Here is a 13329-nt window from a genome sequence, read left to right as displayed (position 1 = left end):
CCATCCAGAGCCATTAGTCCACGAATTCAAAACATGAATGCTGTCCTTTTTTTAAAATCCTAAACTTTTAAGTTTAATTTCTGCTATCTCTATCTTTTGAGTTAAGATGGCATCCTTAAAATGGATATTTAATAAACATAACATGAAGTTCACATCCAGTTTTGATGAAAAACATCAGTCTAACCTTTCCTATGCCTTTGCAATTACTGTCTTTCTCAGTTCCCATTTTCCTTCCTTTATTAACAATTGCCTTTAAATAAGGTAACCATAGCAATGCTTTTCAACCTTGATGTCTTTTGTTTAGCTTGCTTGAAGACAAAGTCACAACATAATTTTCACCAACAACTCTTATGACAAACAATTTCAATACCAAGATATTTTTTAAAGTGTGCTATGAAAGAGGGGGTTCCCCCAGAAAATGCACCTAAAATAAAGAAATCTAAAGAAATGGAAGGCACTGTGTCTGGTGGTATAAAGCTCTTACCTCACCTTTAGAGCTGAGCTGAACGATCCTAAAACTTTTTTGAGTTCGATGATGTACACAGGCCATGAATCGGAGTGAGGACATGGATTCTGTCAGGCCCCAGCAGCTCCTCGATGTCTGTTCGGGCTGGGCTCAGCCTCACCGAGCACACGAGCTGCACGTCCTGCTGGCAACTGCTGAGCAAAGCCACGCTTGAAAGCTCAGCACAGCCCAATACACAAAGACTACGACGGGTCAAAGGAGGTTTTTTTTAGCCATTTCCCTCACTTTGAGAAAGATGTGAAGACCTCTGGCACATGAAATTTGTAAATGATCAGTTCAGCTGCATTTTTTCAGGCAGGGCGTAAGGTGTCACACATTAACTCTCCTTCCACATCGCTCACTTTGGCGCACAGATCCGCGGTGTGGGGATGTCTTGCTTTCACGTGGTCCTGGCTACACACCCTTTACAAATCTGTTACGTAACATTCACCACCTACAATCACAATTTTACTTAAAGTACTGGAGTCCCAACATGAATTTTGAACAACGATATGCTTAATATTCTACCATACAGAGTTTGCGTCACAGTTCAAGTGTACCATTTATTTCCACCAAGAGTATTTTGCATTAAGCTGTATGCATGGAAATTGCATCTGAAGAAAAAAAATGTAGCAATTAGTAATCTGTTTCATTTAAAAACAGCCTGCTAGTTACCTCCAAAGTAGAGGTTAAAATGGGAAGATATAAATACTCTCCGGCCTTCTTTTTCTTCCCTTGAGGCTGTGTTAGCCCCACCCCATAGTCCTTCTGTGTCTCAGGCACGGTCCCACACCAAAGCTGAATCATCACTTCTGGTTTTGCGGTGATTCACGAGCAGGACCCCAGCCTACTCCTACTGATCAGAGTGCAGAAACGCCTCTTGTCTTTGGCAGGAGCAGGAACATTACTTTGAACTCGTCCTCCCCTACAGATGGGATGTTGCTAAGTCATGCAATGTTAACTTAAGCCATTGTCTTTGTATACTGCTCATGAACATCATTTATCTTGTGATTAACTGCACGCAGACTGCAGACCGGGACCTGAAAACCATTTATAATCCTGGCTGTGTCCAAGAATAATTCAATCTAAGTTAAAGAGACACTACTTCCAGCATTAATGTTAGAAAAATGGACCCACTGCATGTTTTAGTACTCTTTTCACCTGAAATTATCAATACTAGCCCATTATCATTCAGATCTGCTCTTCGCACAAAGACTTCTGCTGACCTTTACAAGATCCCTGTCGAGGTGCACTCTTGTCCTTCAGACCCGTCACTTCCTTTGGCCACAGGATTTTTCCATGTACTCAGAGGCTTCCTCTCTAATCAGATTACTCATCACAGCAATCTAAAACCCACTGCAAGTATCAGGCTTTGTGAAGGCTTTTCACAGGCTTTGGATCAGACCAGCACACTGGCAGCAAAACCCTTGACATGTCTGACAGCCTGGACAACATTTTCTTGTACTTTTTCCAAATGAAAAGAGCTCCAACGGCTCTTTCCAAAGGGATTTGTTTCTCTCTCCTCCCAGTAAGATGCTTACTACTGTGTAGGCTGCACAAAATATTTTGCTAAGGCAACTTGTTCTTGCCAGTCGAGACCTCAGTGTTTAATCATAATACACAATCATCTACAATACATATGGGCTGCTACTACATTTTGTAATTGCATGCAAAACAGAGAAGCTGGCAACTGCAACATTTGTATTTATTTTGCCTTCTCCCCAGAATGTCCCTACTTCTCTCTTACACGTCACATTCTTACCTCCAAGCAAAAGTGCTAAGTACATTTAATACTGGCAATTCCCCAGGATTATATTTTTTTTAATAAATCAGATTTTCTGCTGTTATAGCCCATTTCTCTCATCTCCCTCCCTCTGGCAATAGCAACTGCAAGTGGAAAGCTGAGACACCAAAGCTGGTTTCCTGCGGCAAAGCTCGGTGCCAGCCATTGTTCTAGCAGCGCGTACCTGCTCAACAGTGCCTGCATTCAGTGCCTCTGAATGTTTTCCTTCCCTCCAGGGTGACAGCTTTGAACAACAACCCTCTTACCATACTCAAACCCCCAAAAGCTTTCTGCTACTGCAGCAGTAATTTAATCAACAACTCAAAGGTACAAGCTCTCAGCAAACAACCACATCTACATACCAGCCTCCCCAGTGTGACGCAGCTTCCCACCATCTCTTTTTTCCTTTATCTTCTGTTGAAAAATCTTGAGAATCTTGCTTATACCATGGGGATGTTTCCCCTCTCTCACTGGTCAAAAGCTGGCTCCTTGTAAAGAACTTGAAGAACGAAAAGGAAAATAAAAGAGTCAGGCTGGGGAACTCAGCTCTGCTCCCTGCCTGTCTCCCCAGAGGACCTCGCTAGCACAGATCCTTCTGCAGCCATGGTTTATTAGTGCCTGCAGGACTTCTCTAGGTCTTTGTACAGATGGGAAAACATTCTCCCATTGTAGATCTCTTGCATGGCTCACTGTTAAATCAGGGCCTGCAAGCTTGCTTCAGATTGAGGGAAAACAAAGCAAAGGTAAAAACTGTGCCTCGTCCTTGAGAGTAACACAGATAGCACAGCCTGCCTGCAGAAGTCATCACCAACTGAGCTGGGATGGCCTGAGGCCACCAGCTGACACTGGACTTTGGTTCTTGCCAGGCCTGCAGCAAAGACGACTGAGAACTGCCTTTTTCTGGAGACCATGGGGCAGGAACCTCTCCGTTTGCCAATCTTAACAATATCTGGTGGTTTTCTCAAACCATCTGTGGTTGGAAGTTCAATAACAAGCTAAGGAAAAGAACGTTATAATTTGCAGTATTGTTCACAGTAAACAACCTCAGGACTAAAACTTTTCAAAAATAATACCCGGGCTCCTACACAACCCTTGTGGATTAAACCTGGCCTGGAGAGAAGAAGGGAAGGGAGGGAAGGAGGGAAGGAAGTAGGGAAGGGAAGGAGGACAACCCTGAACTTGCGTCTCCAATCCAAAGGAAGCTGAAACACAACGCCCAATACAGAGCACCACCAAAAGAAACTCAGAAGAGCGTTGTGTCCAAAGAGAGGGATTTTTAGGGTATTTTGCTCATTGCCCCCAGCAAATGAGGCTGTGGGAGGTAAAGGAGGCACTGCCCAGCACACAGCCCGTGTCCCTGGCAGGGGACCACCGACCACCTCAGTAACGTACTCCTGAACCACAGCATCTTCCTCACCAGAAACCCAAGGCATTTCACCTTGTGCCAAACTGAAAACCTTTCATTATTCTCATGTTTCCAATGATTTCATGACATTTTCTCTACTTACCCAAATTTCTAGTGGGGAAAAACTTACTTCTTTCTGTAATAAGGCCTATAGCTATTCATATATTTTAACAGACAACTGTCAGAGCATTAAGATCAAACTTCAAACATTTTACTCTTTTGTGTGTGTAGGTGCACTTCCACGCTCATTACCTGTCTTACTTACAAGCTCCTGTTGTTATTATGTTTTTTCTCTTCCCCACAGTAGCTTACCCAAATATTTCCTAGAGATTAAGAACCAGGATTAATCACATACCACACACGGTGATTAGCACGATGGTGGGACCAAAATTCACACATGCCTATCTGAATCAACATTTTGACTTCCCAGCTAGGTTCCCCGTAATTAATGCCCAACAAGCAGCATGTCTAATACTCCAGGGATTGAAAGTGGGAGCGGTTCATGTCGTGTCACAAGTTGATTTAAGTATATTTTATTTACTTTAGAAAATGAGTATTTTACTCTATTTAACACCAGAGGGGGTGATGCAGTTTTTAATTAATTTACTCTTTTGGCTTTTTTAATGTCAAGAAAACAAATGGAGCAATATAAAAACAACAGCAGAACGGCTGACGTGGGGGTCTATAATGTAACCATAAAAGGAGCATTTTCAAAGCACTTGCAAAGTTCCAGCCACATGATTCCCATTAACTGTAATGAGCACTGGACAGATAAATTCACACATGTTGCTTTGATGATTTATTCTAAATTGGCCTCATCTTTGTTAGCACTAAAGGAATAATGATACTACACAATATGAAAGAGAAATCTTTCAATTTGCCCCCTGCAATTTTCATCATTATCCACAGAATTCTCCAGTAGCCAGTCAGACTACAGATTCATAATCTTTCCAATTTTACAGACAGTTAAAAATATTAGCCATAGCAGAGCGGTCAATCTCTGCAGAATATAGTGCTCAAATGTTCCTTTGTTTAACGCACAGGCTTAGCTAGTTGTGCTCTGAAGCCGTATCAAAGGCCTGAATAAGTAGAATAGTGCAGGGAGAAAGCTGCTGCTGTGTAGACGCCAATCCATATTACCTTGCCAAATCTTTAATTGCTGTGTGTGTACATTTGGCTTGATCTTGGGCTGCTTTGAAGTAAAGATATTAGCTTCAATTAATCCCAAAATGACCTCAAGTTACGGGCTTTGGGAAAAAAAAGAAAACCAGAAAGTGGTACAGAAACCATGTGAGCTGCTTGTTTTTTTTTCTTCTTCTTCTTTCTTTTCCCCCTTCCTCCTTTTCTTGTGTGAGGACTGGATTTATGTTCATGGCAGAAGCTGAACAGGCGCTGCAAATGAAGGCTCCTCTCCGCCCAGCAAGGAGGCAGCGCCTCGGTTGTGTGAGCGGGCAGCTCCCCACACCACCACTCCTCACACCTGGCCTAGCCTGAGGAGATGGGGAAAGTGTTTCACAAACACCAGGCAGCTGAGCCAAACAAGTGTAAAACAAGTGTAAACAATGAAAATGAAAACCAAGAACCCACAGATCAGAACCTACCTGCTTCCGCTCTAGGACTTCTCAAATGAACAAGGGATTACAGGGGTTACATCAACCAGCAACCAAACAGGCATAGGGCTGCACCCAGCTCATGCTGCCAAAGCCACTGACCCCATCTTCCTACCCACCGTTTTCATCCCAGTGAGTTAACACTTTAGAAATTCATTTCATACTTGCGGTGTTTATGGAGAGGACACATCAACACTGTTAACACCCAGATACTCATACAACAAAATCTTTATAACCAGTGTGACCCAGAGTGGGGGAAAATCCCCAATAGACCAGAAATTTTAAGGTCTCACAAATGTTTCTGTACTAAATTGGTCAAAAATCACAACTGAAATATGTGCTCTCCGACAACACACAATATACATCATTCAAAAAAGACAAGCAATATAAACCCAGAAACACTAGAAAAAAGAAACAATTCTTGAATACCTTTTGCTTCTGCTATTGCTGTGTGCATGGCTCAAGCTACTGGGTCTGTCCCGAAGTTTACCATTTTCTGTACCAGACAGTGGCTTCAGAGAATAGCGGGATATTCTTCTTCAGCACTCAGAATACTCTTTCTTCAGGATTGCACCTTCAGGGAAAAAAATAAAAAATAATAATAATAATAAAAAGGTTTTGTATTTTAAAGCAAGTAGTAAAACAGTATGACTGAGGTTTCTCCTCACTGTATTCTGACACGTGCAGTGCCAAAGGCATGCTCACTGCACACCGACTGCAAACCCCTCATGCACCGCACCTAACCAGGCAGCAGCAAGCACAATTACCTCCTTAAGCTTCTTGCTGGTTTTCCTACATGCATTTTTTGTAGTTGGAATTTTTTTTTTCTTCTAATGGGATGGCATTTTTGTGCTGTTCCTTCGGAATCCTAAGTAGCTAACACTACTGAACCAGGCTCCAATTTCATAGCTTCCTTCAAATCAAAAGACTTCCGAACTACTTAGAGTTATCTTTATGTCAGCACATTCCCTTGAGGGCAAAATTGTCTTTTTCCCTTGTCAGTTAATTTGTTCATTGCAACACAAGTTTATTGAAAGCACTCTGAGTCTTAATTAGTGCTTTTACTTACTTGTTCCCTTAGCTGTTGTGTCTCAGTATACACCAAATGCTGTGGAGCAGAATTGAGAAGAAATTTCATTACAGCAGTGGCTTAAAAGTGAAATATTACAGGTACCGGTAGCAACATACTTGTACCTAACTTCAAGCCCTGGAATTTAAATATTTACACCTGAAAAAAATCACCCCTCCATTGCACGCATAGATGCACTGATTCCTGGAAGTCTCCGCGAAGCCAGACAGGAATCAATTTCAGAGCACAGAAAGAAGAAGTCTTCTCCTGGGCCACAAAGGTCTGACAACTGCTCAGGCAGGCAACTGTGCCTTACAGGTTCCTACACAACACCCGTGATGCTAAATGCATGTACCTACATGCCAGTGGCACACCTACCAGCAAACTGCTCCAACAATTCTACTCTGAACCTCCCTAAGTGCTAAAAACCTCCTAGAACAAGTCTACATCTATTTTTACCAATTTATGTGCCTTTAATCTTGTACCTTTGTTGTGTATGTTCTTTATGAGATCTCCCCCATTCTGTAGCCTTTCCTGCTGACCCATTTGCAGACACGGACCACATCCTGCTCCACAGGCCTCATTCTGCCAGGTGGAAGAAGCCCAGTCTCCCAGCTTCATCTCACAAGTTGAGCTCCCTGATCCTCCTGGTAGCATCCTCTGCAGCCGTTCCTGCATTATTTCATTCCTCCTAAACGCAGGGGACCAGATTTATCCCCATATTCCAGACACAGTCTCGCCTGTGCCTGACACAGCAGCGGTATAAACACCGTGGTTGTACTACCAGCGACTTGCTGGATGTATGCACTGTTGTTCTGCGTTTCCTCGACAGTTAGTCCCAAATTACAAAGCTCCACCTTAAAAGTGAATTTTTTATTACTAACCCCTAATTACTCACTTGAATTTTACACTAATATGTTTCACAATCTCTAATTTCAGTCCCTGGGACTACCCTCCACTTCCACTATGACAGTCTCGTCCTTTGCCCAGTTTGATGGAGGTCCCCACGTGATATTGTCAGTAACACGAGTGACTTCAGACCGACTCCTGTTGTCATTAAAGCTGGTCACCCTTCATTTCTGTGGGCATTCCAGCCTGCTCTGCCCCAGCCCACTTGCTCCCTAAACATCACAAAAAGGGGTTGTTTTTCAGCTGGATCCTTGTACCAACTTCCAGCTTCACTAATAATTTCCCATGTGGCCCTGTAGCTAATGCCTTACTGAAATCCAAACAGATTAGATCTTAGAGACTCCAAGATCCCTTCATGGCTTTGAAAACGACACCAGCAAGACCTTATGGTTAATGTTATTTTGTTTATTTTAATTATGTGCTTTGCTGCACATTAGAAGAAAGCAGCCTTTCATGTTTCTCTGCTCCTGCACCGACTGAGAGCTCTCTCCTTAATGAATCTTGCATCTGCAGGTGAGGGAGCCCAGGCATAAGGTAGCAGTAAATCAAGCACTTCCTCTGCTAGAAAAAAAGGACCTTCAGAGCTCTGCTGCTCTTGGTCAAAAGTTGCAATGACTACAAATAAAGGTTTTAGAGGAACAGGTAGATTATTAATCCCACCAAAATATAACGGATGTGTAGAGTGGGTGTGACTGTTACCCGCTGTCTCAAGTCCTGGCAGCTACAGTACCCCCGGGGCTGCAAGCAAAATGCTCCTCCCAGGGAAGAGGAATTGATGGGATGATAAGTGCTGGACAACTTGGTCCTGACTATTCCCATCTTCTTCCATTTACACACACTGAATTCCTTTCTGCATCCGTGGAAGGGAAGTATCCGATCATTTGGGGTTGTAAAAAACACTGCTCCAACTTGCCTGTCTTGAGACAGCAAACAGTAATGGAAACGCACAGACTTTGCACTGTGTGCTGGTCAAACACTGCTGATTTGCCATGGTACAGGATGACACTGGTGTTTTGTCATGTCCCACACCAGTTTCCACCATGGAAGCAGCAATGCTGCCCTATCCATGCTGGCCCAAAGCTATATGCCAGACAAGTTCTTGGACCAAGACTCTGTGGCACAGGAAATCTCATACATGTAACCTCACCTCTGAATCCATGTGATTCTGCAATGAATGTATTATTTCTCCTTCCAGACCTTGTCTTCTCACATTGCTTGTATGCAACACCATCTTGAAACCCAAAGCATAGCAAAGAATCTCACTAAGCCAACACTTCTGCGACAAAGAACAAGATATAGCAAGTATAATTTCAAGCAATTTTGAAAGAAATTGAAAAGAAACTTTTATTAGTCTAATAAAAATACATAACCCTTGAAATGCTTTCAAATAGTTCCACATTTCCATGTTTTAAAACAACTATATGAAAACTACGTGAACAAAATTGCATAAAGGAGCTGATTTGAAAGCTCCTCTGACTACATCATCTTTGACAACAGAAGAAATTTCACTCTAAGAAGAGTGGGCGCCAGCTTTACACTCCCCTTGGGTTTACTTTAGCAAAGGAGTTGTAGATGCAGAATTCCAGTTACGTGGCTTAGCATACAAGACAAAATATTTCCGGAGATCTGTGAAGTATTTTGCATGTACAGTTATGCTACTCCCATTAATTTTAATACGGAGCTGAGGAAATGTGTAGTTTACCAATCATATCATCATCAAAAACCTCCTTTCCCCAAGCACAAATTTAGTAAATCATACCTGTAATTTAATTCTTAATCAAGAGGCCCTTGAGCCTGACTCCCGAGACTCACTTTATGGATTTTGTTATGCATAGTATGAAAATGAAGCAGAAACTCTGCACTTTGATCTGCTCTCGGTTCACACCCCTATCTCCTGCCTTTCCACCATTATGAAGCTAAAAGAAAGAACGATCTTGTACTCATTTTTTTCAGTCGTTTAAGAAATGAATTTTCAATAGTAAATCACTGGCTACAATAAGGATAGAGACAGCCTAAATGGTTCCAAACCTGAGAAGCCTGAGCAAACTCCTCGTTTCTAATGTTCTGTGTCCAGAATTGAAAACAGGATTTTGAAATAAATTTTGTCTTCCCGTGTAAAACAAGAGATGACATTTATGCCTGGAAAAATTAGGTGTGGTAGGTTTATTTGTAGAGGGAAAAAAAAAAAAAAAAAAAAGAAGCCACCAAAAGCAACCCACAACTGCATTTTTTAAATGAACAGTTACCTGTAGATTTGGACTTGAGTCTGATAACCATTTCAGCTATTCCAGCTTCTGAAAACAGCAATTAATGCACCTAGTCATTGCATAAATGAAATATTTTTAATACTTGGTTCAAAGTTATATTGTATAGAAAGAACATACATGTATATTTACTTATGTTTCAAGTGTAAGCTGGGAAATTGAAAATTAATAAAATTATTTATTTCTCCCCAAGAATTATTTTAGCAATGGTGGAAAAAAAATGCTAAAAGCCAAGTTAAAACTTCGTGGAGTTGCAATTAAGCAGTTTCATTTCACACTGCTGCAGTTCCCCCACCTTTGCAGCAGTGGTGCCATGAGCTGGCCCTGCGGCAAGCAGGCAGAGCCACAGCAAAGGCACGAGCAGGGGCTCGGTCCCACCCCAATGCTCACCCCGCTGCTTTGCCAGTGGAAGAGCTCTGGCACGCTGGCGTCTTCTCCATCAGGCCTCTAGCTTAGTAGAAAATGATTAAGAGCTCACTGTAGGAACCTCTCCAACAGCTGCAAAGTCTCAACTTTAAGACATCGTTATTTACAGAGAACATTTCCTAACCTGAGGTGGCCCCCAGAGCCTATCGGAACAGGCAGTGAGAAGCAGCAGCCGGAATGGTCCCTGTGGAAAGCGTCAAAAGGAAATCCCAGCAAGTCCAAGTTGGTGCAGCATGTTGGTGTGGAGGAAAAACTTCAGGTACTAATTCTAAAGCATTCTGCAAAGAGATCCAACTGGATGTTCCTGGTTCTGACACTGCAATTCAAAACAACCAACCAAAATCCTGGTGGTATCATTTAGTAAAGCCCGGATTTTGGTAATAACCCAAAAAGAGGAACAATAAATGTGGTAACGGAATTTGTTTCCATGATTTGAAGACACAGAAGGAAAATTTCCAGCAATAAGCATGGAAGCGTGTCTTGTACACATAAAACTATATCCAAATTATATCCACACATGTATGTGACTGCATGAAACTCTAAAACATTTATTATGGCTAAAAAAATGTTCTGCCACAAACCTAGACCAGGTAATCTGTTAGTAGGAACACAAGCCTTCACGTAACGAACCAAAGATGAAACCTATTTAGTTTGATATTTCCTTAATTTGAAAAAAATGCACCAAAATAAACAAAGCATATAGAAAGGGCAAGGTGTCCCCTTGAATCACTGTTTTATCTCAGTGCGCAACTTATTTTGCATAAAGATTTTCAGTAAATAATTAAAGATAAAAACATTCTGCTTTCCAAATTGGCACAGATGTTGGAAGTAGGCCCACATAAATAACCTTTCCAAGTGGCAACACGAATAAAAGTCTAATCAGTACTCTAGCTGTGCAGAGTACAAAGTGAACATTTTAATACAATCAATAATCCCAAGGTAAAGAGATGATGGCTACACAGCAAGCCTCAGTGGGATATAGATTTCAGGTTACAAATCAACAAAGATGTAATAACTCACCGCAGCTGCAGCATATTCCTTGGAGGCCTACTTGCAAGCTCGTTCACCACCCAGGGATATTCTCAGGAGCAGATCGAACCCACTGAAGGATGCTTCTTGGCATGGCTGTGTTCTATGTGAGCCACAGGATGAAGAGCAGGAAATACAGCCACCAGAGCACAAGTCACGGGGATTCCTAGAGGCAAGTCTTATAAATCCCAGCAAGTGAAGCAAACTGGGTAATTCCCCCACTGCAGCAGCAAAGCCTACTGTTGTCACCCCAAAATCATTTCCATTAATGAGTGACTGGACTAACGTGGGAGTCCACACGTTACCCTCCATGATGGGCACACACGGTGCACCTGCCATCGACAAACTACAGACCTGACCAGGACCTGACTCACACCTTGCACGTGAAATTCAGCCAGCACCGGAACCCAGCTTCACGAAGTACCGTTCTGGCACGTTTGACTTCACATCTTACTGTTCCTTCGAGTGCTACAGCTATCAAATCTCCTAAAACGCCTTGCCAAACTTTATGAAAAGCTTCCAGAGCTTTATGGAAATTTCAGTTCTTACTGCAGACACACAAAGCTTTGGGTTTAAGACTCCGGAGGGCTGGCTGTCTACACCACAATGAAGAGTAAGTTCCCCTGCAGATGTGTAGAAGCACTCCTGACTGGACACATCTGAGCACAGTGGATACTCAGCAGCTCATCTCTATTTTTACGGTAAAAAAACTTTATTGCATTTTATTGCATGTCAAGTCTCTCTGGAGTCTAGACAGAGCTGGAATCTTGTCTGGTTTATGCGGCTTTGGTCGAATCATTAAGTGAGTTTTGCAGGGCAAAACTCTTTCAACACTGCACACCTGCATGGTTTGCTTTCCATTTTCTCCCCAGGCCACATTTTCTGCAGCTGCTGCTGCTGACTCAGAGCCATTTTAGACTCCATTCCTGCAGAGCCCACTCCCTGCAGCTTTGACCAAAGTATCTGCCTGGGCAGGGATCCAAGGGCCTCGATTACTCTTCCTGTGCCAATACACTTTTATAGACGTGGTAAGCCCTTGGAAGGCAGTTAGCCACTGTTCGTATCTGGAGCATAGACCTCTCTCTGTTCCCCAAATCCCTGCCAGTAATCCTTCCCTCCCCAAGACGAGCACAACCGGTGGGCATCGTTTGAATTGCACATGGAGTTAGTGCTGCTACACCACCAAGCAAGAATTAAAATATGGGACATTTATAAGAAGCACAACATGAGGGACAAGCATTAACGGACAGGAAACATGCATAAAAACTACCGGGGAAGCAGGACTCACACTAAGGCAGGCAGAGAAGACCTTCAGTGTCAGTTCCATTGCACACAGGCGTTTGTGGGGATTTCTGCAAGCTCCTTGTATTTATGAGCTTAACAGAAAGTCGACACTAAATAAATCACTTACATATGAGACATAATAAAAACAGTTTACAGTATGTTTCCTCTGGTTTGCAGTAACAGTTCATTTCATAAACTACATTATAGATTTTTTTAAAAGCTTTTCCTCTTGTGATTGAAGATGGCAGTCATGATACCTGCATTACCCAGATAATCTCAAACAAATAAATTGAAAAAACCGGCGACCATCACTGGAGCTGGAATAAGATGCACAGGTGCTTGTGGCCATTAAAAACTTTCCAACAGAACAATTTCCATCAGAAAAAAAAAAAATCAAGTTCATCAAAACATCTTAGTTGATTAATTTGGCTAAAATTCTGATGAAAACCAGGCACCTTTCCATCGGAAAATTACTTCATTTCCTCATAGCTCCTCTGCAATCATCCCAGCAGGCTGATGGAAACCCAGGGATAAAGAAACCCTGACTCCTAAACCCACAGACTTGCAAGTTCACAAGCCAAATTTGCAAGGCTCTCGGTCACACTGGTGGGCTGCCAGGCAATGTGCCCTGAATTTACGGTAACCCCACTGCCTCTGAAGTCTCCAGCTCCTTAGGAGCTTTCTAGCAATAGGCAAGCTGAACTCCAGGCCCTCTGGTTTCCAAGCGCTCCAGGAATTTGGTGCAAGCCTGGATACATTTAGAAGAATCCATGTATTTGCAGAAGGAAATTTCAACATTCCCATTCTGCAGGAAAGCTGAATGCTTCGTGTTTACACGCCGTTTGGAACAAGAACCTTACCCTTCAAACACCTGGCAAACAGGATGTAGGGTTTCCAAGTAAGTTACTGTTATCAATTGTCCTGAACAGGAAAAGGAGCCACACCAGTTCGCTATTCAGAAGGTAACAAAGCTGTGTGCAATAGAGAATCAAGGTTTCAGTTGCCGCCGGCTCACAATGACATGGCTGAGCACTCGCTAGACAAA

General features: G+C 42.6%; 1 long non-coding RNA gene across 2 annotated transcripts in view; it reads right to left on the bottom strand.

The window, feature by feature from the left end:
* LOC137842247 (uncharacterized) overlaps positions 1-10554 on the bottom strand; it is a 46968-nt gene extending 36414 nt beyond the window's left edge. Inside the window, exons 1-5 of one of the 2 annotated variants that reach the window (XR_011088977.1) lie at positions 9528-10554; positions 9310-9420; positions 8429-8557; positions 5733-5877; positions 2651-2787 (exon numbers count right to left, since the gene is read on the bottom strand). This is a non-coding gene — a long non-coding RNA (uncharacterized lncRNA). Of the gene's footprint in view, positions 1-489; positions 1003-2650; positions 2788-5732; positions 5878-8428; positions 8558-9309; positions 9421-9527 lie in introns of those variants that run through there. The other variant, XR_011088978.1, reaches the window with a different exon arrangement.
* Positions 10555-13329: the final 2775 nt, after the last annotated feature.

The sequence above is a fragment of the Anas acuta genome, chromosome 19 (assembly GCF_963932015.1).
Source record: "Anas acuta chromosome 19, bAnaAcu1.1, whole genome shotgun sequence".
NCBI classification, from domain to species: Eukaryota; Metazoa; Chordata; class Aves; order Anseriformes; family Anatidae; genus Anas; species Anas acuta.
The sequence above is the reverse complement of the archived record's forward strand: the minus strand, read 5'-3'. Positions and strand labels throughout refer to the sequence as shown.